General features: G+C 44.6%; 31 non-coding genes across 31 annotated transcripts; all 31 read left to right on the forward strand.

The window, feature by feature from the left end:
* The first annotated feature begins 126 nt into the window (after positions 1-126).
* Positions 127-245, forward strand: LOC130399332 (5S ribosomal RNA). Its single transcript, XR_008901847.1, has one exon. It is a non-coding gene; the product is annotated as a 5S ribosomal RNA (ribosomal RNA).
* A 529-nt stretch (positions 246-774) lies between these two features.
* Positions 775-893, forward strand: LOC130399333 (5S ribosomal RNA). Its single transcript, XR_008901848.1, has one exon. It is a non-coding gene; the product is annotated as a 5S ribosomal RNA (ribosomal RNA).
* Positions 894-1,422: 529 nt separating this feature from the next.
* Positions 1,423-1,541, forward strand: LOC130399334 (5S ribosomal RNA). The gene has a single exon (XR_008901849.1). It is a non-coding gene; the product is annotated as a 5S ribosomal RNA (ribosomal RNA).
* A 529-nt stretch (positions 1,542-2,070) lies between these two features.
* Positions 2,071-2,189, forward strand: LOC130399336 (5S ribosomal RNA). Its single transcript, XR_008901851.1, has one exon. It is a non-coding gene; the product is annotated as a 5S ribosomal RNA (ribosomal RNA).
* A 529-nt stretch (positions 2,190-2,718) lies between these two features.
* On the forward strand, positions 2,719-2,837 carry LOC130399337 (5S ribosomal RNA). Its single transcript, XR_008901852.1, has one exon. It is a non-coding gene; the product is annotated as a 5S ribosomal RNA (ribosomal RNA).
* Positions 2,838-3,366: 529 nt separating this feature from the next.
* LOC130399338 (5S ribosomal RNA) lies at positions 3,367-3,485 on the forward strand. Its single transcript, XR_008901853.1, has one exon. It is a non-coding gene; the product is annotated as a 5S ribosomal RNA (ribosomal RNA).
* Positions 3,486-4,014: 529 nt separating this feature from the next.
* On the forward strand, positions 4,015-4,133 carry LOC130399339 (5S ribosomal RNA). The gene has a single exon (XR_008901854.1). It is a non-coding gene; the product is annotated as a 5S ribosomal RNA (ribosomal RNA).
* A 529-nt stretch (positions 4,134-4,662) lies between these two features.
* Positions 4,663-4,781, forward strand: LOC130399340 (5S ribosomal RNA). Its single transcript, XR_008901855.1, has one exon. It is a non-coding gene; the product is annotated as a 5S ribosomal RNA (ribosomal RNA).
* Positions 4,782-5,310: 529 nt separating this feature from the next.
* LOC130399342 (5S ribosomal RNA) lies at positions 5,311-5,429 on the forward strand. Its single transcript, XR_008901857.1, has one exon. It is a non-coding gene; the product is annotated as a 5S ribosomal RNA (ribosomal RNA).
* A 529-nt stretch (positions 5,430-5,958) lies between these two features.
* Positions 5,959-6,077, forward strand: LOC130399343 (5S ribosomal RNA). Its single transcript, XR_008901858.1, has one exon. It is a non-coding gene; the product is annotated as a 5S ribosomal RNA (ribosomal RNA).
* Positions 6,078-6,606: 529 nt separating this feature from the next.
* Positions 6,607-6,725, forward strand: LOC130399344 (5S ribosomal RNA). Its single transcript, XR_008901859.1, has one exon. It is a non-coding gene; the product is annotated as a 5S ribosomal RNA (ribosomal RNA).
* Positions 6,726-7,254: 529 nt separating this feature from the next.
* LOC130399345 (5S ribosomal RNA) lies at positions 7,255-7,373 on the forward strand. Its single transcript, XR_008901860.1, has one exon. It is a non-coding gene; the product is annotated as a 5S ribosomal RNA (ribosomal RNA).
* Positions 7,374-7,902: 529 nt separating this feature from the next.
* On the forward strand, positions 7,903-8,021 carry LOC130399346 (5S ribosomal RNA). The gene has a single exon (XR_008901861.1). It is a non-coding gene; the product is annotated as a 5S ribosomal RNA (ribosomal RNA).
* A 529-nt stretch (positions 8,022-8,550) lies between these two features.
* On the forward strand, positions 8,551-8,669 carry LOC130399348 (5S ribosomal RNA). Its single transcript, XR_008901862.1, has one exon. It is a non-coding gene; the product is annotated as a 5S ribosomal RNA (ribosomal RNA).
* Positions 8,670-9,198: 529 nt separating this feature from the next.
* On the forward strand, positions 9,199-9,317 carry LOC130399349 (5S ribosomal RNA). The gene has a single exon (XR_008901863.1). It is a non-coding gene; the product is annotated as a 5S ribosomal RNA (ribosomal RNA).
* Positions 9,318-9,846: 529 nt separating this feature from the next.
* On the forward strand, positions 9,847-9,965 carry LOC130399350 (5S ribosomal RNA). Its single transcript, XR_008901864.1, has one exon. It is a non-coding gene; the product is annotated as a 5S ribosomal RNA (ribosomal RNA).
* A 529-nt stretch (positions 9,966-10,494) lies between these two features.
* LOC130399351 (5S ribosomal RNA) lies at positions 10,495-10,613 on the forward strand. The gene has a single exon (XR_008901865.1). It is a non-coding gene; the product is annotated as a 5S ribosomal RNA (ribosomal RNA).
* Positions 10,614-11,142: 529 nt separating this feature from the next.
* Positions 11,143-11,261, forward strand: LOC130399352 (5S ribosomal RNA). Its single transcript, XR_008901866.1, has one exon. It is a non-coding gene; the product is annotated as a 5S ribosomal RNA (ribosomal RNA).
* Positions 11,262-11,790: 529 nt separating this feature from the next.
* Positions 11,791-11,909, forward strand: LOC130399354 (5S ribosomal RNA). Its single transcript, XR_008901868.1, has one exon. It is a non-coding gene; the product is annotated as a 5S ribosomal RNA (ribosomal RNA).
* Positions 11,910-12,438: 529 nt separating this feature from the next.
* On the forward strand, positions 12,439-12,557 carry LOC130399355 (5S ribosomal RNA). The gene has a single exon (XR_008901869.1). It is a non-coding gene; the product is annotated as a 5S ribosomal RNA (ribosomal RNA).
* A 529-nt stretch (positions 12,558-13,086) lies between these two features.
* LOC130399356 (5S ribosomal RNA) lies at positions 13,087-13,205 on the forward strand. Its single transcript, XR_008901870.1, has one exon. It is a non-coding gene; the product is annotated as a 5S ribosomal RNA (ribosomal RNA).
* Positions 13,206-13,734: 529 nt separating this feature from the next.
* LOC130399357 (5S ribosomal RNA) lies at positions 13,735-13,853 on the forward strand. The gene has a single exon (XR_008901871.1). It is a non-coding gene; the product is annotated as a 5S ribosomal RNA (ribosomal RNA).
* Positions 13,854-14,372: 519 nt separating this feature from the next.
* Positions 14,373-14,491, forward strand: LOC130399778 (5S ribosomal RNA). The gene has a single exon (XR_008902277.1). It is a non-coding gene; the product is annotated as a 5S ribosomal RNA (ribosomal RNA).
* A 2,031-nt stretch (positions 14,492-16,522) lies between these two features.
* Positions 16,523-16,641, forward strand: LOC130399358 (5S ribosomal RNA). The gene has a single exon (XR_008901872.1). It is a non-coding gene; the product is annotated as a 5S ribosomal RNA (ribosomal RNA).
* A 529-nt stretch (positions 16,642-17,170) lies between these two features.
* On the forward strand, positions 17,171-17,289 carry LOC130399359 (5S ribosomal RNA). Its single transcript, XR_008901873.1, has one exon. It is a non-coding gene; the product is annotated as a 5S ribosomal RNA (ribosomal RNA).
* A 529-nt stretch (positions 17,290-17,818) lies between these two features.
* On the forward strand, positions 17,819-17,937 carry LOC130399360 (5S ribosomal RNA). The gene has a single exon (XR_008901874.1). It is a non-coding gene; the product is annotated as a 5S ribosomal RNA (ribosomal RNA).
* A 529-nt stretch (positions 17,938-18,466) lies between these two features.
* On the forward strand, positions 18,467-18,585 carry LOC130399361 (5S ribosomal RNA). Its single transcript, XR_008901875.1, has one exon. It is a non-coding gene; the product is annotated as a 5S ribosomal RNA (ribosomal RNA).
* Positions 18,586-19,114: 529 nt separating this feature from the next.
* Positions 19,115-19,233, forward strand: LOC130399362 (5S ribosomal RNA). The gene has a single exon (XR_008901876.1). It is a non-coding gene; the product is annotated as a 5S ribosomal RNA (ribosomal RNA).
* Positions 19,234-19,762: 529 nt separating this feature from the next.
* LOC130399364 (5S ribosomal RNA) lies at positions 19,763-19,881 on the forward strand. Its single transcript, XR_008901877.1, has one exon. It is a non-coding gene; the product is annotated as a 5S ribosomal RNA (ribosomal RNA).
* Positions 19,882-20,410: 529 nt separating this feature from the next.
* Positions 20,411-20,529, forward strand: LOC130399366 (5S ribosomal RNA). The gene has a single exon (XR_008901879.1). It is a non-coding gene; the product is annotated as a 5S ribosomal RNA (ribosomal RNA).
* A 529-nt stretch (positions 20,530-21,058) lies between these two features.
* Positions 21,059-21,177, forward strand: LOC130399367 (5S ribosomal RNA). The gene has a single exon (XR_008901880.1). It is a non-coding gene; the product is annotated as a 5S ribosomal RNA (ribosomal RNA).
* The last annotated feature ends 152 nt before the right edge of the window (positions 21,178-21,329 follow it).

Consider the following 21,329-nt stretch of genomic DNA (forward strand, 5'->3'; position numbering starts at 1 on the left):
GAATCAATTACTGCCGTTTATATCTAACTAATGATTGTTTTTGTAAAAGTGTAACGTCGAGCCTCAGCAGCTTTCTCACTCCTTATGTGCTACTGTATAAAACCTGGTTTTGCGCCTGCACTAATTGCTTACGGCCATACCACCCTGAACACGCCCGATCTCGTCTGATCTCGGAAGCTAAGCAGGGTCGGGCCTGGTTAGTACTTGGATGGGAGACCGCCTGGGAATACCAGGTGCTGTAAGCTTTTTCTTTTTCAACTCGAGCTCATTGCCTCCGTGGCCTACCGTGGCGTACCGTGACCTGATGTTTACTGCCAACCGCTTTGGAGGATTTAAGCAACATACAAAAACTGACAACGTCTCTCAAAACTATTTTTGTGAAACATGAGGACAGTATAGTGATACTGCCAGCAGGGAGCACCAGAGAGCTGAACCGACAGTTGTACATTTCTTAAACTTTCACCAACACAAACACGCACGCTCACTTCAGATCATGGGAGGACGTCAAAAAATCACCACCCATTCTCTGACACTTTAACCGTTAACCTTGGTTCAAACATTTAACATCACACGCACACGCAGTGTATTTCAGATAATTAATGAATTCAGATGTCACAATGATCGTTTACATGGATAAGGAGTCCTACTGAATCAATTACTGCCGTTTATATCTAACTAATGATTGTTTTTGTAAAAGTGTAACGTCGAGCCTCAGCAGCTTTCTCACTCCTTATGTGCTACTGTATAAAACCTGGTTTTGCGCCTGCACTAATTGCTTACGGCCATACCACCCTGAACACGCCCGATCTCGTCTGATCTCGGAAGCTAAGCAGGGTCGGGCCTGGTTAGTACTTGGATGGGAGACCGCCTGGGAATACCAGGTGCTGTAAGCTTTTTCTTTTTCAACTCGAGCTCATTGACTCCGTGGCCTACCGTGGCGTACCGTGACCTGATGTTTACTGCCAACCGCTTTGGAGGATTTAAGCAACATACAAAAACTGACAACGTCTCTCAAAACTATTTTTGTGAAACATGAGGACAGTATAGTGATACTGCCAGCAGGGAGCACCAGAGAGCTGAACCGACAGTTGTACATTTCTTAAACTTTCACCAACACAAACACGCACGCTCACTTCAGATCATGGGAGGACGTCAAAAAATCACCACCCATTCTCTGACACTTTAACCGTTAACCTTGGTTCAAACATTTAACATCACACGCACACGCAGTGTATTTCAGATAATTAATGAATTCAGATGTCACAATGATCGTTTACATGGATAAGGAGTCCTACTGAATCAATTACTGCCGTTTATATCTAACTAATGATTGTTTTTGTAAAAGTGTAACGTCGAGCCTCAGCAGCTTTCTCACTCCTTATGTGCTACTGTATAAAACCTGGTTTTGCGCCTGCACTAATTGCTTACGGCCATACCACCCTGAACACGCCCGATCTCGTCTGATCTCGGAAGCTAAGCAGGGTCGGGCCTGGTTAGTACTTGGATGGGAGACCGCCTGGGAATACCAGGTGCTGTAAGCTTTTTCTTTTTCAACTCGAGCTCATTGACTCCGTGGCCTACCGTGGCGTACCGTGACCTGATGTTTACTGCCAACCGCTTTGGAGGATTTAAGCAACATACAAAAACTGACAACGTCTCTCAAAACTATTTTTGTGAAACATGAGGACAGTATAGTGATACTGCCAGCAGGGAGCACCAGAGAGCTGAACCGACAGTTGTACATTTCTTAAACTTTCACCAACACAAACACGCACGCTCACTTCAGATCATGGGAGGACGTCAAAAAATCACCACCCATTCTCTGACACTTTAACCGTTAACCTTGGTTCAAACATTTAACATCACACGCACACGCAGTGTATTTCAGATAATTAATGAATTCAGATGTCACAATGATCGTTTACATGGATAAGGAGTCCTACTGAATCAATTACTGCCGTTTATATCTAACTAATGATTGTTTTTGTAAAAGTGTAACGTCGAGCCTCAGCAGCTTTCTCACTCCTTATGTGCTACTGTATAAAACCTGGTTTTGCGCCTGCACTAATTGCTTACGGCCATACCACCCTGAACACGCCCGATCTCGTCTGATCTCGGAAGCTAAGCAGGGTCGGGCCTGGTTAGTACTTGGATGGGAGACCGCCTGGGAATACCAGGTGCTGTAAGCTTTTTCTTTTTCAACTCGAGCTCATTGACTCCGTGGCCTACCGTGGCGTACCGTGACCTGATGTTTACTGCCAACCGCTTTGGAGGATTTAAGCAACATACAAAAACTGACAACGTCTCTCAAAACTATTTTTGTGAAACATGAGGACAGTATAGTGATACTGCCAGCAGGGAGCACCAGAGAGCTGAACCGACAGTTGTACATTTCTTAAACTTTCACCAACACAAACACGCACGCTCACTTCAGATCATGGGAGGACGTCAAAAAATCACCACCCATTCTCTGACACTTTAACCGTTAACCTTGGTTCAAACATTTAACATCACACGCACACGCAGTGTATTTCAGATAATTAATGAATTCAGATGTCACAATGATCGTTTACATGGATAAGGAGTCCTACTGAATCAATTACTGCCGTTTATATCTAACTAATGATTGTTTTTGTAAAAGTGTAACGTCGAGCCTCAGCAGCTTTCTCACTCCTTATGTGCTACTGTATAAAACCTGGTTTTGCGCCTGCACTAATTGCTTACGGCCATACCACCCTGAACACGCCCGATCTCGTCTGATCTCGGAAGCTAAGCAGGGTCGGGCCTGGTTAGTACTTGGATGGGAGACCGCCTGGGAATACCAGGTGCTGTAAGCTTTTTCTTTTTCAACTCGAGCTCATTGACTCCGTGGCCTACCGTGGCGTACCGTGACCTGATGTTTACTGCCAACCGCTTTGGAGGATTTAAGCAACATACAAAAACTGACAACGTCTCTCAAAACTATTTTTGTGAAACATGAGGACAGTATAGTGATACTGCCAGCAGGGAGCACCAGAGAGCTGAACCGACAGTTGTACATTTCTTAAACTTTCACCAACACAAACACGCACGCTCACTTCAGATCATGGGAGGACGTCAAAAAATCACCACCCATTCTCTGACACTTTAACCGTTAACCTTGGTTCAAACATTTAACATCACACGCACACGCAGTGTATTTCAGATAATTAATGAATTCAGATGTCACAATGATCGTTTACATGGATAAGGAGTCCTACTGAATCAATTACTGCCGTTTATATCTAACTAATGATTGTTTTTGTAAAAGTGTAACGTCGAGCCTCAGCAGCTTTCTCACTCCTTATGTGCTACTGTATAAAACCTGGTTTTGCGCCTGCACTAATTGCTTACGGCCATACCACCCTGAACACGCCCGATCTCGTCTGATCTCGGAAGCTAAGCAGGGTCGGGCCTGGTTAGTACTTGGATGGGAGACCGCCTGGGAATACCAGGTGCTGTAAGCTTTTTCTTTTTCAACTCGAGCTCATTGACTCCGTGGCCTACCGTGGCGTACCGTGACCTGATGTTTACTGCCAACCGCTTTGGAGGATTTAAGCAACATACAAAAACTGACAACGTCTCTCAAAACTATTTTTGTGAAACATGAGGACAGTATAGTGATACTGCCAGCAGGGAGCACCAGAGAGCTGAACCGACAGTTGTACATTTCTTAAACTTTCACCAACACAAACACGCACGCTCACTTCAGATCATGGGAGGACGTCAAAAAATCACCACCCATTCTCTGACACTTTAACCGTTAACCTTGGTTCAAACATTTAACATCACACGCACACGCAGTGTATTTCAGATAATTAATGAATTCAGATGTCACAATGATCGTTTACATGGATAAGGAGTCCTACTGAATCAATTACTGCCGTTTATATCTAACTAATGATTGTTTTTGTAAGAGTGTAACGTCGAGCCTCAGCAGCTTTCTCACTCCTTATGTGCTACTGTATAAAACCTGGTTTTGCGCCTGCACTAATTGCTTACGGCCATACCACCCTGAACACGCCCGATCTCGTCTGATCTCGGAAGCTAAGCAGGGTCGGGCCTGGTTAGTACTTGGATGGGAGACCGCCTGGGAATACCAGGTGCTGTAAGCTTTTTCTTTTTCAACTCGAGCTCATTGACTCCGTGGCCTACCGTGGCGTACCGTGACCTGATGTTTACTGCCAACCGCTTTGGAGGATTTAAGCAACATACAAAAACTGACAACGTCTCTCAAAACTATTTTTGTGAAACATGAGGACAGTATAGTGATACTGCCAGCAGGGAGCACCAGAGAGCTGAACCGACAGTTGTACATTTCTTAAACTTTCACCAACACAAACACGCACGCTCACTTCAGATCATGGGAGGACGTCAAAAAATCACCACCCATTCTCTGACACTTTAACCGTTAACCTTGGTTCAAACATTTAACATCACACGCACACGCAGTGTATTTCAGATAATTAATGAATTCAGATGTCACAATGATCGTTTACATGGATAAGGAGTCCTACTGAATCAATTACTGCCGTTTATATCTAACTAATGATTGTTTTTGTAAGAGTGTAACGTCGAGCCTCAGCAGCTTTCTCACTCCTTATGTGCTACTGTATAAAACCTGGTTTTGCGCCTGCACTAATTGCTTACGGCCATACCACCCTGAACACGCCCGATCTCGTCTGATCTCGGAAGCTAAGCAGGGTCGGGCCTGGTTAGTACTTGGATGGGAGACCGCCTGGGAATACCAGGTGCTGTAAGCTTTTTCTTTTTCAACTCGAGCTCATTGCCTCCGTGGCCTACCGTGGCGTACCGTGACCTGATGTTTACTGCCAACCGCTTTGGAGGATTTAAGCAACATACAAAAACTGACAACGTCTCTCAAAACTATTTTTGTGAAACATGAGGACAGTATAGTGATACTGCCAGCAGGGAGCACCAGAGAGCTGAACCGACAGTTGTACATTTCTTAAACTTTCACCAACACAAACACGCACGCTCACTTCAGATCATGGGAGGACGTCAAAAAATCACCACCCATTCTCTGACACTTTAACCGTTAACCTTGGTTCAAACATTTAACATCACACGCACACGCAGTGTATTTCAGATAATTAATGAATTCAGATGTCACAATGATCGTTTACATGGATAAGGAGTCCTACTGAATCAATTACTGCCGTTTATATCTAACTAATGATTGTTTTTGTAAGAGTGTAACGTCGAGCCTCAGCAGCTTTCTCACTCCTTATGTGCTACTGTATAAAACCTGGTTTTGCGCCTGCACTAATTGCTTACGGCCATACCACCCTGAACACGCCCGATCTCGTCTGATCTCGGAAGCTAAGCAGGGTCGGGCCTGGTTAGTACTTGGATGGGAGACCGCCTGGGAATACCAGGTGCTGTAAGCTTTTTCTTTTTCAACTCGAGCTCATTGACTCCGTGGCCTACCGTGGCGTACCGTGACCTGATGTTTACTGCCAACCGCTTTGGAGGATTTAAGCAACATACAAAAACTGACAACGTCTCTCAAAACTATTTTTGTGAAACATGAGGACAGTATAGTGATACTGCCAGCAGGGAGCACCAGAGAGCTGAACCGACAGTTGTACATTTCTTAAACTTTCACCAACACAAACACGCACGCTCACTTCAGATCATGGGAGGACGTCAAAAAATCACCACCCATTCTCTGACACTTTAACCGTTAACCTTGGTTCAAACATTTAACATCACACGCACACGCAGTGTATTTCAGATAATTAATGAATTCAGATGTCACAATGATCGTTTACATGGATAAGGAGTCCTACTGAATCAATTACTGCCGTTTATATCTAACTAATGATTGTTTTTGTAAAAGTGTAACGTCGAGCCTCAGCAGCTTTCTCACTCCTTATGTGCTACTGTATAAAACCTGGTTTTGCGCCTGCACTAATTGCTTACGGCCATACCACCCTGAACACGCCCGATCTCGTCTGATCTCGGAAGCTAAGCAGGGTCGGGCCTGGTTAGTACTTGGATGGGAGACCGCCTGGGAATACCAGGTGCTGTAAGCTTTTTCTTTTTCAACTCGAGCTCATTGACTCCGTGGCCTACCGTGGCGTACCGTGACCTGATGTTTACTGCCAACCGCTTTGGAGGATTTAAGCAACATACAAAAACTGACAACGTCTCTCAAAACTATTTTTGTGAAACATGAGGACAGTATAGTGATACTGCCAGCAGGGAGCACCAGAGAGCTGAACCGACAGTTGTACATTTCTTAAACTTTCACCAACACAAACACGCACGCTCACTTCAGATCATGGGAGGACGTCAAAAAATCACCACCCATTCTCTGACACTTTAACCGTTAACCTTGGTTCAAACATTTAACATCACACGCACACGCAGTGTATTTCAGATAATTAATGAATTCAGATGTCACAATGATCGTTTACATGGATAAGGAGTCCTACTGAATCAATTACTGCCGTTTATATCTAACTAATGATTGTTTTTGTAAAAGTGTAACGTCGAGCCTCAGCAGCTTTCTCACTCCTTATGTGCTACTGTATAAAACCTGGTTTTGCGCCTGCACTAATTGCTTACGGCCATACCACCCTGAACACGCCCGATCTCGTCTGATCTCGGAAGCTAAGCAGGGTCGGGCCTGGTTAGTACTTGGATGGGAGACCGCCTGGGAATACCAGGTGCTGTAAGCTTTTTCTTTTTCAACTCGAGCTCATTGACTCCGTGGCCTACCGTGGCGTACCGTGACCTGATGTTTACTGCCAACCGCTTTGGAGGATTTAAGCAACATACAAAAACTGACAACGTCTCTCAAAACTATTTTTGTGAAACATGAGGACAGTATAGTGATACTGCCAGCAGGGAGCACCAGAGAGCTGAACCGACAGTTGTACATTTCTTAAACTTTCACCAACACAAACACGCACGCTCACTTCAGATCATGGGAGGACGTCAAAAAATCACCACCCATTCTCTGACACTTTAACCGTTAACCTTGGTTCAAACATTTAACATCACACGCACACGCAGTGTATTTCAGATAATTAATGAATTCAGATGTCACAATGATCGTTTACATGGATAAGGAGTCCTACTGAATCAATTACTGCCGTTTATATCTAACTAATGATTGTTTTTGTAAAAGTGTAACGTCGAGCCTCAGCAGCTTTCTCACTCCTTATGTGCTACTGTATAAAACCTGGTTTTGCGCCTGCACTAATTGCTTACGGCCATACCACCCTGAACACGCCCGATCTCGTCTGATCTCGGAAGCTAAGCAGGGTCGGGCCTGGTTAGTACTTGGATGGGAGACCGCCTGGGAATACCAGGTGCTGTAAGCTTTTTCTTTTTCAACTCGAGCTCATTGACTCCGTGGCCTACCGTGGCGTACCGTGACCTGATGTTTACTGCCAACCGCTTTGGAGGATTTAAGCAACATACAAAAACTGACAACGTCTCTCAAAACTATTTTTGTGAAACATGAGGACAGTATAGTGATACTGCCAGCAGGGAGCACCAGAGAGCTGAACCGACAGTTGTACATTTCTTAAACTTTCACCAACACAAACACGCACGCTCACTTCAGATCATGGGAGGACGTCAAAAAATCACCACCCATTCTCTGACACTTTAACCGTTAACCTTGGTTCAAACATTTAACATCACACGCACACGCAGTGTATTTCAGATAATTAATGAATTCAGATGTCACAATGATCGTTTACATGGATAAGGAGTCCTACTGAATCAATTACTGCCGTTTATATCTAACTAATGATTGTTTTTGTAAGAGTGTAACGTCGAGCCTCAGCAGCTTTCTCACTCCTTATGTGCTACTGTATAAAACCTGGTTTTGCGCCTGCACTAATTGCTTACGGCCATACCACCCTGAACACGCCCGATCTCGTCTGATCTCGGAAGCTAAGCAGGGTCGGGCCTGGTTAGTACTTGGATGGGAGACCGCCTGGGAATACCAGGTGCTGTAAGCTTTTTCTTTTTCAACTCGAGCTCATTGACTCCGTGGCCTACCGTGGCGTACCGTGACCTGATGTTTACTGCCAACCGCTTTGGAGGATTTAAGCAACATACAAAAACTGACAACGTCTCTCAAAACTATTTTTGTGAAACATGAGGACAGTATAGTGATACTGCCAGCAGGGAGCACCAGAGAGCTGAACCGACAGTTGTACATTTCTTAAACTTTCACCAACACAAACACGCACGCTCACTTCAGATCATGGGAGGACGTCAAAAAATCACCACCCATTCTCTGACACTTTAACCGTTAACCTTGGTTCAAACATTTAACATCACACGCACACGCAGTGTATTTCAGATAATTAATGAATTCAGATGTCACAATGATCGTTTACATGGATAAGGAGTCCTACTGAATCAATTACTGCCGTTTATATCTAACTAATGATTGTTTTTGTAAAAGTGTAACGTCGAGCCTCAGCAGCTTTCTCACTCCTTATGTGCTACTGTATAAAACCTGGTTTTGCGCCTGCACTAATTGCTTACGGCCATACCACCCTGAACACGCCCGATCTCGTCTGATCTCGGAAGCTAAGCAGGGTCGGGCCTGGTTAGTACTTGGATGGGAGACCGCCTGGGAATACCAGGTGCTGTAAGCTTTTTCTTTTTCAACTCGAGCTCATTGACTCCGTGGCCTACCGTGGCGTACCGTGACCTGATGTTTACTGCCAACCGCTTTGGAGGATTTAAGCAACATACAAAAACTGACAACGTCTCTCAAAACTATTTTTGTGAAACATGAGGACAGTATAGTGATACTGCCAGCAGGGAGCACCAGAGAGCTGAACCGACAGTTGTACATTTCTTAAACTTTCACCAACACAAACACGCACGCTCACTTCAGATCATGGGAGGACGTCAAAAAATCACCACCCATTCTCTGACACTTTAACCGTTAACCTTGGTTCAAACATTTAACATCACACGCACACGCAGTGTATTTCAGATAATTAATGAATTCAGATGTCACAATGATCGTTTACATGGATAAGGAGTCCTACTGAATCAATTACTGCCGTTTATATCTAACTAATGATTGTTTTTGTAAAAGTGTAACGTCGAGCCTCAGCAGCTTTCTCACTCCTTATGTGCTACTGTATAAAACCTGGTTTTGCGCCTGCACTAATTGCTTACGGCCATACCACCCTGAACACGCCCGATCTCGTCTGATCTCGGAAGCTAAGCAGGGTCGGGCCTGGTTAGTACTTGGATGGGAGACCGCCTGGGAATACCAGGTGCTGTAAGCTTTTTCTTTTTCAACTCGAGCTCATTGACTCCGTGGCCTACCGTGGCGTACCGTGACCTGATGTTTACTGCCAACCGCTTTGGAGGATTTAAGCAACATACAAAAACTGACAACGTCTCTCAAAACTATTTTTGTGAAACATGAGGACAGTATAGTGATACTGCCAGCAGGGAGCACCAGAGAGCTGAACCGACAGTTGTACATTTCTTAAACTTTCACCAACACAAACACGCACGCTCACTTCAGATCATGGGAGGACGTCAAAAAATCACCACCCATTCTCTGACACTTTAACCGTTAACCTTGGTTCAAACATTTAACATCACACGCACACGCAGTGTATTTCAGATAATTAATGAATTCAGATGTCACAATGATCGTTTACATGGATAAGGAGTCCTACTGAATCAATTACTGCCGTTTATATCTAACTAATGATTGTTTTTGTAAGAGTGTAACGTCGAGCCTCAGCAGCTTTCTCACTCCTTATGTGCTACTGTATAAAACCTGGTTTTGCGCCTGCACTAATTGCTTACGGCCATACCACCCTGAACACGCCCGATCTCGTCTGATCTCGGAAGCTAAGCAGGGTCGGGCCTGGTTAGTACTTGGATGGGAGACCGCCTGGGAATACCAGGTGCTGTAAGCTTTTTCTTTTTCAACTCGAGCTCATTGACTCCGTGGCCTACCGTGGCGTACCGTGACCTGATGTTTACTGCCAACCGCTTTGGAGGATTTAAGCAACATACAAAAACTGACAACGTCTCTCAAAACTATTTTTGTGAAACATGAGGACAGTATAGTGATACTGCCAGCAGGGAGCACCAGAGAGCTGAACCGACAGTTGTACATTTCTTAAACTTTCACCAACACAAACACGCACGCTCACTTCAGATCATGGGAGGACGTCAAAAAATCACCACCCATTCTCTGACACTTTAACCGTTAACCTTGGTTCAAACATTTAACATCACACGCACACGCAGTGTATTTCAGATAATTAATGAATTCAGATGTCACAATGATCGTTTACATGGATAAGGAGTCCTACTGAATCAATTACTGCCGTTTATATCTAACTAATGATTGTTTTTGTAAAAGTGTAACGTCGAGCCTCAGCAGCTTTCTCACTCCTTATGTGCTACTGTATAAAACCTGGTTTTGCGCCTGCACTAATTGCTTACGGCCATACCACCCTGAACACGCCCGATCTCGTCTGATCTCGGAAGCTAAGCAGGGTCGGGCCTGGTTAGTACTTGGATGGGAGACCGCCTGGGAATACCAGGTGCTGTAAGCTTTTTCTTTTTCAACTCGAGCTCATTGACTCCGTGGCCTACCGTGGCGTACCGTGACCTGATGTTTACTGCCAACCGCTTTGGAGGATTTAAGCAACATACAAAAACTGACAACGTCTCTCAAAACTATTTTTGTGAAACATGAGGACAGTATAGTGATACTGCCAGCAGGGAGCACCAGAGAGCTGAACCGACAGTTGTACATTTCTTAAACTTTCACCAACACAAACACGCACGCTCACTTCAGATCATGGGAGGACGTCAAAAAATCACCACCCATTCTCTGACACTTTAACCGTTAACCTTGGTTCAAACATTTAACATCACACGCACACGCAGTGTATTTCAGATAATTAATGAATTCAGATGTCACAATGATCGTTTACATGGATAAGGAGTCCTACTGAATCAATTACTGCCGTTTATATCTAACTAATGATTGTTTTTGTAAAAGTGTAACGTCGAGCCTCAGCAGCTTTCTCACTCCTTATGTGCTACTGTATAAAACCTGGTTTTGCGCCTGCACTAATTGCTTACGGCCATACCACCCTGAACACGCCCGATCTCGTCTGATCTCGGAAGCTAAGCAGGGTCGGGCCTGGTTAGTACTTGGATGGGAGACCGCCTGGGAATACCAGGTGCTGTAAGCTTTTTCTTTTTCAACTCGAGCTCATTGACTCCGTGGCCTACCGTGGCGTACCGTGACCTGATGTTTACTGCCAACCGCTTTGGAGGATTTAAGCAACATACAAAAACTGACAACGTCTCTCAAAACTATTTTTGTGAAACATGAGGACAGTATAGTGATACTGCCAGCAGGGAGCACCAGAGAGCTGAACCGACAGTTGTACATTTCTTAAACTTTCACCAACACAAACACGCACGCTCACTTCAGATCATGGGAGGACGTCAAAAAATCACCACCCATTCTCTGACACTTTAACCGTTAACCTTGGTTCAAACATTTAACATCACACGCACACGCAGTGTATTTCAGATAATTAATGAATTCAGATGTCACAATGATCGTTTACATGGATAAGGAGTCCTACTGAATCAATTACTGCCGTTTATATCTAACTAATGATTGTTTTTGTAAAAGTGTAACGTCGAGCCTCAGCAGCTTTCTCACTCCTTATGTGCTACTGTATAAAACCTGGTTTTGCGCCTGCACTAATTGCTTACGGCCATACCACCCTGAACACGCCCGATCTCGTCTGATCTCGGAAGCTAAGCAGGGTCGGGCCTGGTTAGTACTTGGATGGGAGACCGCCTGGGAATACCAGGTGCTGTAAGCTTTTTCTTTTTCAACTCGAGCTCATTGACTCCGTGGCCTACCGTGGCGTACCGTGACCTGATGTTTACTGCCAACCGCTTTGGAGGATTTAAGCAACATACAAAAACTGACAACGTCTCTCAAAACTATTTTTGTGAAACATGAGGACAGTATAGTGATACTGCCAGCAGGGAGCACCAGAGAGCTGAACCGACAGTTGTACATTTCTTAAACTTTCACCAACACAAACACGCACGCTCACTTCAGATCATGGGAGGACGTCAAAAAATCACCACCCATTCTCTGACACTTTAACCGTTAACCTTGGTTCAAACATTTAACATCACACGCACACGCAGTGTATTTCAGATAATTAATGAATTCAGATGTCACAATGATCGTTTACATGGATAAGGAGTCCTACTGAATCAATTACTGCCGTTTATATCTAACTAATGATTGTTTTTGTAAAAGTGTAACGTCGAGCCTCAGCAGCTTTCTCACTCCTTATGTGCTACTGTATAAAACCTGGTTTTGCGCCTGCACTAATTGCTTACGGCCATACCACCCTGAACACGCCCGATCTCGTCTGATCTCGGAAGCTAAGCAGGGTCGGGCCTGGTTAGTACTTGGATGGGAGACCGCCTGGGAATACCAGGTGCTGTAAGCTTTTTCTTTTTCAACTCGAGCTCATTGCCTCCGTGGCCTACCGTGGCGTACCGTGACCTGATGTTTACTGCCAACCGCTTTGGAGGATTTAAGCAACATACAAAAACTGACAACGTCTCTCAAAACTATTTTTGTGAAACATGAGGACAGTATAGTGATACTGCCAGCAGGGAGCACCAGAGAGCTGAACCGACAGTTGTACATTTCTTAAACTTTCACCAACACAAACACGCACGCTCACTTCAGATCATGGGAGGACGTCAAAAAATCACCACCCATTCTCTGACACTTTAACCGTTAACCTTGGTTCAAACATTTAACATCACACGCACACGCAGTGTATTTCAGATAATTAATGAATTCAGATGTCACAATGATCGTTTACATGGATAAGGAGTCCTACTGAATCAATTACTGCCGTTTATATCTAACTAATGATTGTTTTTGTAAAAGTGTAACGTCGAGCCTCAGCAGCTTTCTCACTCCTTATGTGCTACTGTATAAAACCTGGTTTTGCGCCTGCACTAATTGCTTACGGCCATACCACCCTGAACACGCCCGATCTCGTCTGATCTCGGAAGCTAAGCAGGGTCGGGCCTGGTTAGTACTTGGATGGGAGACCGCCTGGGAATACCAGGTGCTGTAAGCTTTTTCTTTTTCAACTCGAGCTCATTGACTCCGTGGCCTACCGTGGCGTACCGTGACCTGATGTTTACTGCCAACCGCTTTGGAGGATTTAAGCAACATACAAAAACTGACAACGTCTCTCAAAACTATTTTTGTGAAACATGAGGACAGTATAGTGATACTGCCAGCAGGGAGCACCAGAGAGCTGAACCGACAGTTGTACATTTCTTAAACTTTCACCAACACAAACACGCACGCTCACTTCAGATCATGGGAGGACGTCAAAAAATCACCACCCATTCTCTGACACTTTAACCGTTAACCTTGGTTCAAACATTTAACATCACACGCACACGCAGTGTATTTCAGATAATTAATGAATTCAGATGTCACAATGATCGTTTACATGGATAAGGAGTCCTACTGAATCAATTACTGCCGTTTATATCTAACTAATGATTGTTTTTGTAAAAGTGTAACGTCGAGCCTCAGCAGCTTTCTCACTCCTTATGTGCTACTGTATAAAACCTGGTTTTGCGCCTGCACTAATTGCTTACGGCCATACCACCCTGAACACGCCCGATCTCGTCTGATCTCGGAAGCTAAGCAGGGTCGGGCCTGGTTAGTACTTGGATGGGAGACCGCCTGGGAATACCAGGTGCTGTAAGCTTTTTCTTTTTCAACTCGAGCTCATTGACTCCGTGGTGTACCGTGACCTGATGTTTACTGCCAACCGCTTTGGAGGATTTAAGCAACATACAAAAACTGACAACGTCTCTCAAAACTGTTTTTGTGAAACATGAGGACAGTATAGTGATACTGCCAGCAGGGAGCACCAGAGAGCTGAACCGACAGTTGTACATTTCTTAAACTTTCACCAACACAAACATGCACGCTCACTTCAGATCATGGGAGGACGTCAAAAAATCACCACCCATTCTCTGACACTTTAACCGTTAACCTTGGTTCAAACATTTAACATCACACGCACACGCAGTGTATTTCAGATAATTAATGAATTCAGATGTCACAATGATCGTTTACATGGATAAGGAGTCCTACTGAATCAATTACTGCCGTTTATATCTAACTAATGATTGTTTTTGTAAAAGTGTAACGTCGAGCCTCAGCCGCTTTCTCACTCCTTATGTGCTACTGTATAAAACCTGGTTTTGCGCCTGCACTAATTGCTTACGGCCATACCACCCTGAACACGCCCGATCTCGTCTGAACTCGGGAGCTAAGCAGGGTCGGGCCTGGTTAGTACTTGGATGGGAGACCGCCTGGGAATACCAGGTGCTGTAAGCTTTTTCTTTTTAAACTCGAGCTCATTGCCTCCGTGGCCTACCGTGGCGTACCGTGACCTGATGTTTACTGCCAACCGCTTTGGAGGATTTAAGCAACATACAAAAACTGACAACGTCTCTCAAAACTATTTTTGTGAAACATGAGGACAGTATAGTGATACTGCCAGCAGGGAGCACCAGAGAGCTGAAACGACAGTTGTACATTTCTTAAACTTTCACCAACACAAACACGCACGCTCACTTCAGGGCCCCGTTTCCCGATAACGATGGATCCACGCTCGTACGATCATTCTCACGATGGATCTTGCGATCCATCGTCAATTTCTTTGGAGCGTTTCCCGAAACTCCTCTTAACGTGAACGCGCATTCGCTGCACTCACGACGTCGTAGGATTGTAACTGTCTACTGACACGGTGCTGAAATGGGCTCCGTAGGAGGGGGAGACGCAGGAATGTCGCAGGAAAATTGTGTTAAAAAGGGTTAAAATAAATCCCCATCAAGGACAACAGCAGAGTAGCCTCCGAAAAAAATAGACTGCAATTAGATGAATGCTATAGCAAGACATTAAAACACAATTGATTAGGCTTAAACCGACATATATCAGTCCTAATCCTGAATGCACTGTGCGTTTCACGGCATTTTCCCCCCTGAAATAATTCCATATGACAAAAAATTAAAAATTGCTTGTGTGACAACTACATTTATCTTAATGGGCTGATTTCTGAAACATGCTTTGCGCAGCAAAGAGAGCCGACTTAATCTGATTCCGCATAAGGGTTTCCTTGATTGATCATTTGATTGGCTATAAAAGCCCCTCCGGAAATAGGGTAAGGTATGTATTGATGAGGAATACAACGAAGCCCACCGTCTGGCCCGGTGCATCGTTGAGCGCACGATCGGGAGGTGGAAGTTGCGCTATATTAGATGCCTTCATCACAAGTCAGGCGGAGGGCTCCAGTTTTCGCCGGCCAAGTCATGCGCCGTGATATGTGTGACGGCTATGTTGCACAACATTGCAGCTAAGGCTGGGGTGGCATTGCTTGAACCGGAGGACGCTGAGGACGATGACGACGAGGAAGATCGGTGTGAGGACGGCCTCCCTCATAACTACGCGGCTGGTTTTCATGCGCGTCGAAGAGTGATTGAGACTTTTTTTTAACCCCCTCCACCCTCCCACATGTCACTAAACATTCCCGTCAACGTGACCAATCCCCACCATATCCCAGCCTTTTGCCTGCTCCTTTGCTTGTTTTTTATAATTTATTTTATTTCTTTATTTTAATTTTTTTTAATTTAATTTAATTTTTTACATTATTTTATGCTACGTTTTATGAGTAGCCTATGTCAGTCTGCACAAATCCCCCCACTTTCTCTCACACATTTTGAGTGCCCTGCCTGCGCAAACATTTTCTGGACTGTCCCGTTTTATTTTGGCCATTTTAACATCTTTATTAATAAATAAATTAATAATCTTTATTAATTACCAAACTAAGAACATAAAGGCGCAATGCGTTTTAATAAAACGCATCCAATAGACGGAATGTCCGATGGTGTCGCCACTGAGGCTATAGCTGACGATGCTCTTAGCGTCCTACGAGCACCCCTGGAGTACTCGTTAGCTACGAGCGTTTTCAAGACGTTCGTTCCCCACGATGCTTTCGGGAAACGCGGTGAAAACTCTACGATGCCCTTACGACGCACTTCACGATCCACTTAGGCTAACGATGCTTTCGGGAAACGGGGCCCAGATCATGGGAGGACGTCAAAAAATCACCACCCATTCTCTGACACTTTAACCGTTAACCTTGGTTCAAACATTTAACATCACACGCACACGCAGTGTATTTCAGATAATTAATGAATTCAGATGTCACAATGATCGTTTACATGGATAAGGAGTCCTACTGAATCAATTACTGCCGTTTATATCTAACTAATGATTGTTTTTGTAAGAGTGTAACGTCGAGCCTCAGCAGCTTTCTCACTCCTTATGTGCTACTGTATAAAACCTGGTTTTGCGCCTGCACTAATTGCTTACGGCCATACCACCCTGAACACGCCCGATCTCGTCTGATCTCGGAAGCTAAGCAGGGTCGGGCCTGGTTAGTACTTGGATGGGAGACCGCCTGGGAATACCAGGTGCTGTAAGCTTTTTCTTTTTCAACTCGAGCTCATTGACTCCGTGGCCTACCGTGGCGTACCGTGACCTGATGTTTACTGCCAACCGCTTTGGAGGATTTAAGCAACATACAAAAACTGACAACGTCTCTCAAAACTATTTTTGTGAAACATGAGGACAGTATAGTGATACTGCCAGCAGGGAGCACCAGAGAGCTGAACCGACAGTTGTACATTTCTTAAACTTTCACCAACACAAACACGCACGCTCACTTCAGATCATGGGAGGACGTCAAAAAATCACCACCCATTCTCTGACACTTTAACCGTTAACCTTGGTTCAAACATTTAACATCACACGCACACGCAGTGTATTTCAGATAATTAATGAATTCAGATGTCACAATGATCGTTTACATGGATAAGGAGTCCTACTGAATCAATTACTGCCGTTTATATCTAACTAATGATTGTTTTTGTAAGAGTGTAACGTCGAGCCTCAGCAGCTTTCTCACTCCTTATGTGCTACTGTATAAAACCTGGTTTTGCGCCTGCACTAATTGCTTACGGCCATACCACCCTGAACACGCCCGATCTCGTCTGATCTCGGAAGCTAAGCAGGGTCGGGCCTGGTTAGTACTTGGATGGGAGACCGCCTGGGAATACCAGGTGCTGTAAGCTTTTTCTTTTTCAACTCGAGCTCATTGACTCCGTGGCCTACCGTGGCGTACCGTGACCTGATGTTTACTGCCAACCGCTTTGGAGGATTTAAGCAACATACAAAAACTGACAACGTCTCTCAAAACTATTTTTGTGAAACATGAGGACAGTATAGTGATACTGCCAGCAGGGAGCACCAGAGAGCTGAACCGACAGTTGTACATTTCTTAAACTTTCACCAACACAAACACGCACGCTCACTTCAGATCATGGGAGGACGTCAAAAAATCACCACCCATTCTCTGACACTTTAACCGTTAACCTTGGTTCAAACATTTAACATCACACGCACACGCAGTGTATTTCAGATAATTAATGAATTCAGATGTCACAATGATCGTTTACATGGATAAGGAGTCCTACTGAATCAATTACTGCCGTTTATATCTAACTAATGATTGTTTTTGTAAGAGTGTAACGTCGAGCCTCAGCAGCTTTCTCACTCCTTATGTGCTACTGTATAAAACCTGGTTTTGCGCCTGCACTAATTGCTTACGGCCATACCACCCTGAACACGCCCGATCTCGTCTGATCTCGGAAGCTAAGCAGGGTCGGGCCTGGTTAGTACTTGGATGGGAGACCGCCTGGGAATACCAGGTGCTGTAAGCTTTTTCTTTTTCAACTCGAGCTCATTGACTCCGTGGCCTACCGTGGCGTACCGTGACCTGATGTTTACTGCCAACCGCTTTGGAGGATTTAAGCAACATACAAAAACTGACAACGTCTCTCAAAACTATTTTTGTGAAACATGAGGACAGTATAGTGATACTGCCAGCAGGGAGCACCAGAGAGCTGAACCGACAGTTGTACATTTCTTAAACTTTCACCAACACAAACACGCACGCTCACTTCAGATCATGGGAGGACGTCAAAAAATCACCACCCATTCTCTGACACTTTAACCGTTAACCTTGGTTCAAACATTTAACATCACACGCACACGCAGTGTATTTCAGATAATTAATGAATTCAGATGTCACAATGATCGTTTACATGGATAAGGAGTCCTACTGAATCAATTACTGCCGTTTATATCTAACTAATGATTGTTTTTGTAAGAGTGTAACGTCGAGCCTCAGCAGCTTTCTCACTCCTTATGTGCTACTGTATAAAACCTGGTTTTGCGCCTGCACTAATTGCTTACGGCCATACCACCCTGAACACGCCCGATCTCGTCTGATCTCGGAAGCTAAGCAGGGTCGGGCCTGGTTAGTACTTGGATGGGAGACCGCCTGGGAATACCAGGTGCTGTAAGCTTTTTCTTTTTCAACTCGAGCTCATTGACTCCGTGGCCTACCGTGGCGTACCGTGACCTGATGTTTACTGCCAACCGCTTTGGAGGATTTAAGCAACATACAAAAACTGACAACGTCTCTCAAAACTATTTTTGTGAAACATGAGGACAGTATAGTGATACTGCCAGCAGGGAGCACCAGAGAGCTGAACCGACAGTTGTACATTTCTTAAACTTTCACCAACACAAACACGCACGCTCACTTCAGATCATGGGAGGACGTCAAAAAATCACCACCCATTCTCTGACACTTTAACCGTTAACCTTGGTTCAAACATTTAACATCACACGCACACGCAGTGTATTTCAGATAATTAATGAATTCAGATGTCACAATGATCGTTTACATGGATAAGGAGTCCTACTGAATCAATTACTGCCGTTTATATCTAACTAATGATTGTTTTTGTAAAAGTGTAACGTCGAGCCTCAGCAGCTTTCTCACTCCTTATGTGCTACTGTATAAAACCTGGTTTTGCGCCTGCACTAATTGCTTACGGCCATACCACCCTGAACACGCCCGATCTCGTCTGATCTCGGAAGCTAAGCAGGGTCGGGCCTGGTTAGTACTTGGATGGGAGACCGCCTGGGAATACCAGGTGCTGTAAGCTTTTTCTTTTTCAACTCGAGCTCATTGACTCCGTGGCCTACCGTGGCGTACCGTGACCTGATGTTTACTGCCAACCGCTTTGGAGGATTTAAGCAACATACAAAAACTGACAACGTCTCTCAAAACTATTTTTGTGAAACATGAGGACAGTATAGTGATACTGCCAGCAGGGAGCACCAGAGAGCTGAACCGACAGTTGTACATTTCTTAAACTTTCACCAACACAAACACGCACGCTCACTTCAGATCATGGGAGGACGTCAAAAAATCACCACCCATTCTCTGACACTTTAACCGTTAACCTTGGTTCAAACATTTAACATCACACGCACACGCAGTGTATTTCAGATAATTAATGAATTCAGATGTCACAATGATCGTTTACATGGATAAGGAGTCCTACTGAATCAATTACTGCCGTTTATATCTAACTAATGATTGTTTTTGTAAAAGTGTAACGTCGAGCCTCAGCAGCTTTCTCACTCCTTATGTGCTACTGTATAAAACCTGGTTTTGCGCCTGCACTAATTGCTTACGGCCATACCACCCTGAACACGCCCGATCTCGTCTGATCTCGGAAGCTAAGCAGGGTCGGGCCTGGTTAGTACTTGGATGGGAGACCGCCTGGGAATACCAGGTGCTGTAAGCTTTTTCTTTTTCAACTCGAGCTCATTGACTCCGTGGCCTACCGTGGCGTACCGTGACCTGATGTTTACTGCCAACCGCTTTGGAGGATTTAAGCAACATACAAAAACTGACAACGTCTCTCAAAACTATTTTTGTGAAACATGAGGACAGTATAGTGATACTGCCAGCAGGGAGCACCAGAGAGCTGAACCGACAGTTGTACATTTCTTAAACTTTCACCAACACAAACACGCACGCTCACTTCAGATCATGGGAGGACGTCAAAAAATCACCACCCATTCTCTGACACTTTAACCGTTAACCTTGGTTCAAACATTTAACATCACACGCACACGCAGTGTATTTCAGATAATTAATGAATTCAGATGTCACAATGATCGTTTACATGGATAAGGAGTCCTACTGAATCAATTACTGCCGTTTATATCTAACTAATGATTGTTTTTGTAAAAGTGTAACGTCGAGCCTCAGCAGCTTTCTCACTCCTTATGTGCTACTGTATAAAACCTGGTTTTGCGCCTGCACTAATTGCTTACGGCCATACCACCCTGAACACGCCCGATCTCGTCTGATCTCGGAAGCTAAGCAGGGTCGGGCCTGGTTAGTACTTGGATGGGAGACCGCCTGGGAATACCAGGTGCTGTAAGCTTTTTCTTTTTCAACTCGAGCTCATTGACTCCGTGGCCTACCGTGGCGTACCGTGACCTGATGTTTACTGCCAACCGCTTTGGAGGATTTAAGCAACATACAAAAACTGACAACGTCTCTCAAAACTATTTTTGTGAAACATGAGGACAGTATAGTGATACTGCCAGCAGGGAGCACCAGAGAGCTGAACCGACAGTTGTACATTTCTTAAACTTTCACCAACACAAACACGCACGCTCACTTCAGATCATGGGAGGACGTCAAAAAATCACCACCCATTCTCTGACACTTTAACCGTTAACCTTGGTTCAAACATTTAACATCACACGCACACGCAGTGTATTTCAGATAATTAATGAATTCAGATGTCACAATGATCGTTTACATGGATAAGGAGTCCTACTGAATCAATTACTGCCGTTTATATCTAACTAATGATTGTTTTTGTAAAAGTGTAACGTCGAGCCTCAGCAGCTTTCTCACTCCTTATGTGCTACTGTATAAAACCTGGTTTTGCGCCTGCACTAATTGCTTACGGCCATACCACCCTGAACACGCCCGATCTCGTCTGATCTCGGAAGCTAAGCAGGGTCGGGCCTGGTTAGTACTTGGATGGGAGACCGCCTGGGAATACCAGGTGCTGTAAGCTTTTTCTTTTTCAACTCGAGCTCATTGACTCCGTGGCCTACCGTGGCGTACCGTGACCTGATGTTTACTGCCAACCGCTTTGGAGGATTTAAGCAACATACAAAAACTGACAACGTCTCTCAAAACTATTTTTGTGAAACATGAGGACAGTAT

This window comes from Gadus chalcogrammus, chromosome 12, assembly GCF_026213295.1.
Source record: "Gadus chalcogrammus isolate NIFS_2021 chromosome 12, NIFS_Gcha_1.0, whole genome shotgun sequence".
In the NCBI taxonomy this organism is placed as follows: domain Eukaryota; kingdom Metazoa; phylum Chordata; class Actinopteri; order Gadiformes; family Gadidae; genus Gadus; species Gadus chalcogrammus.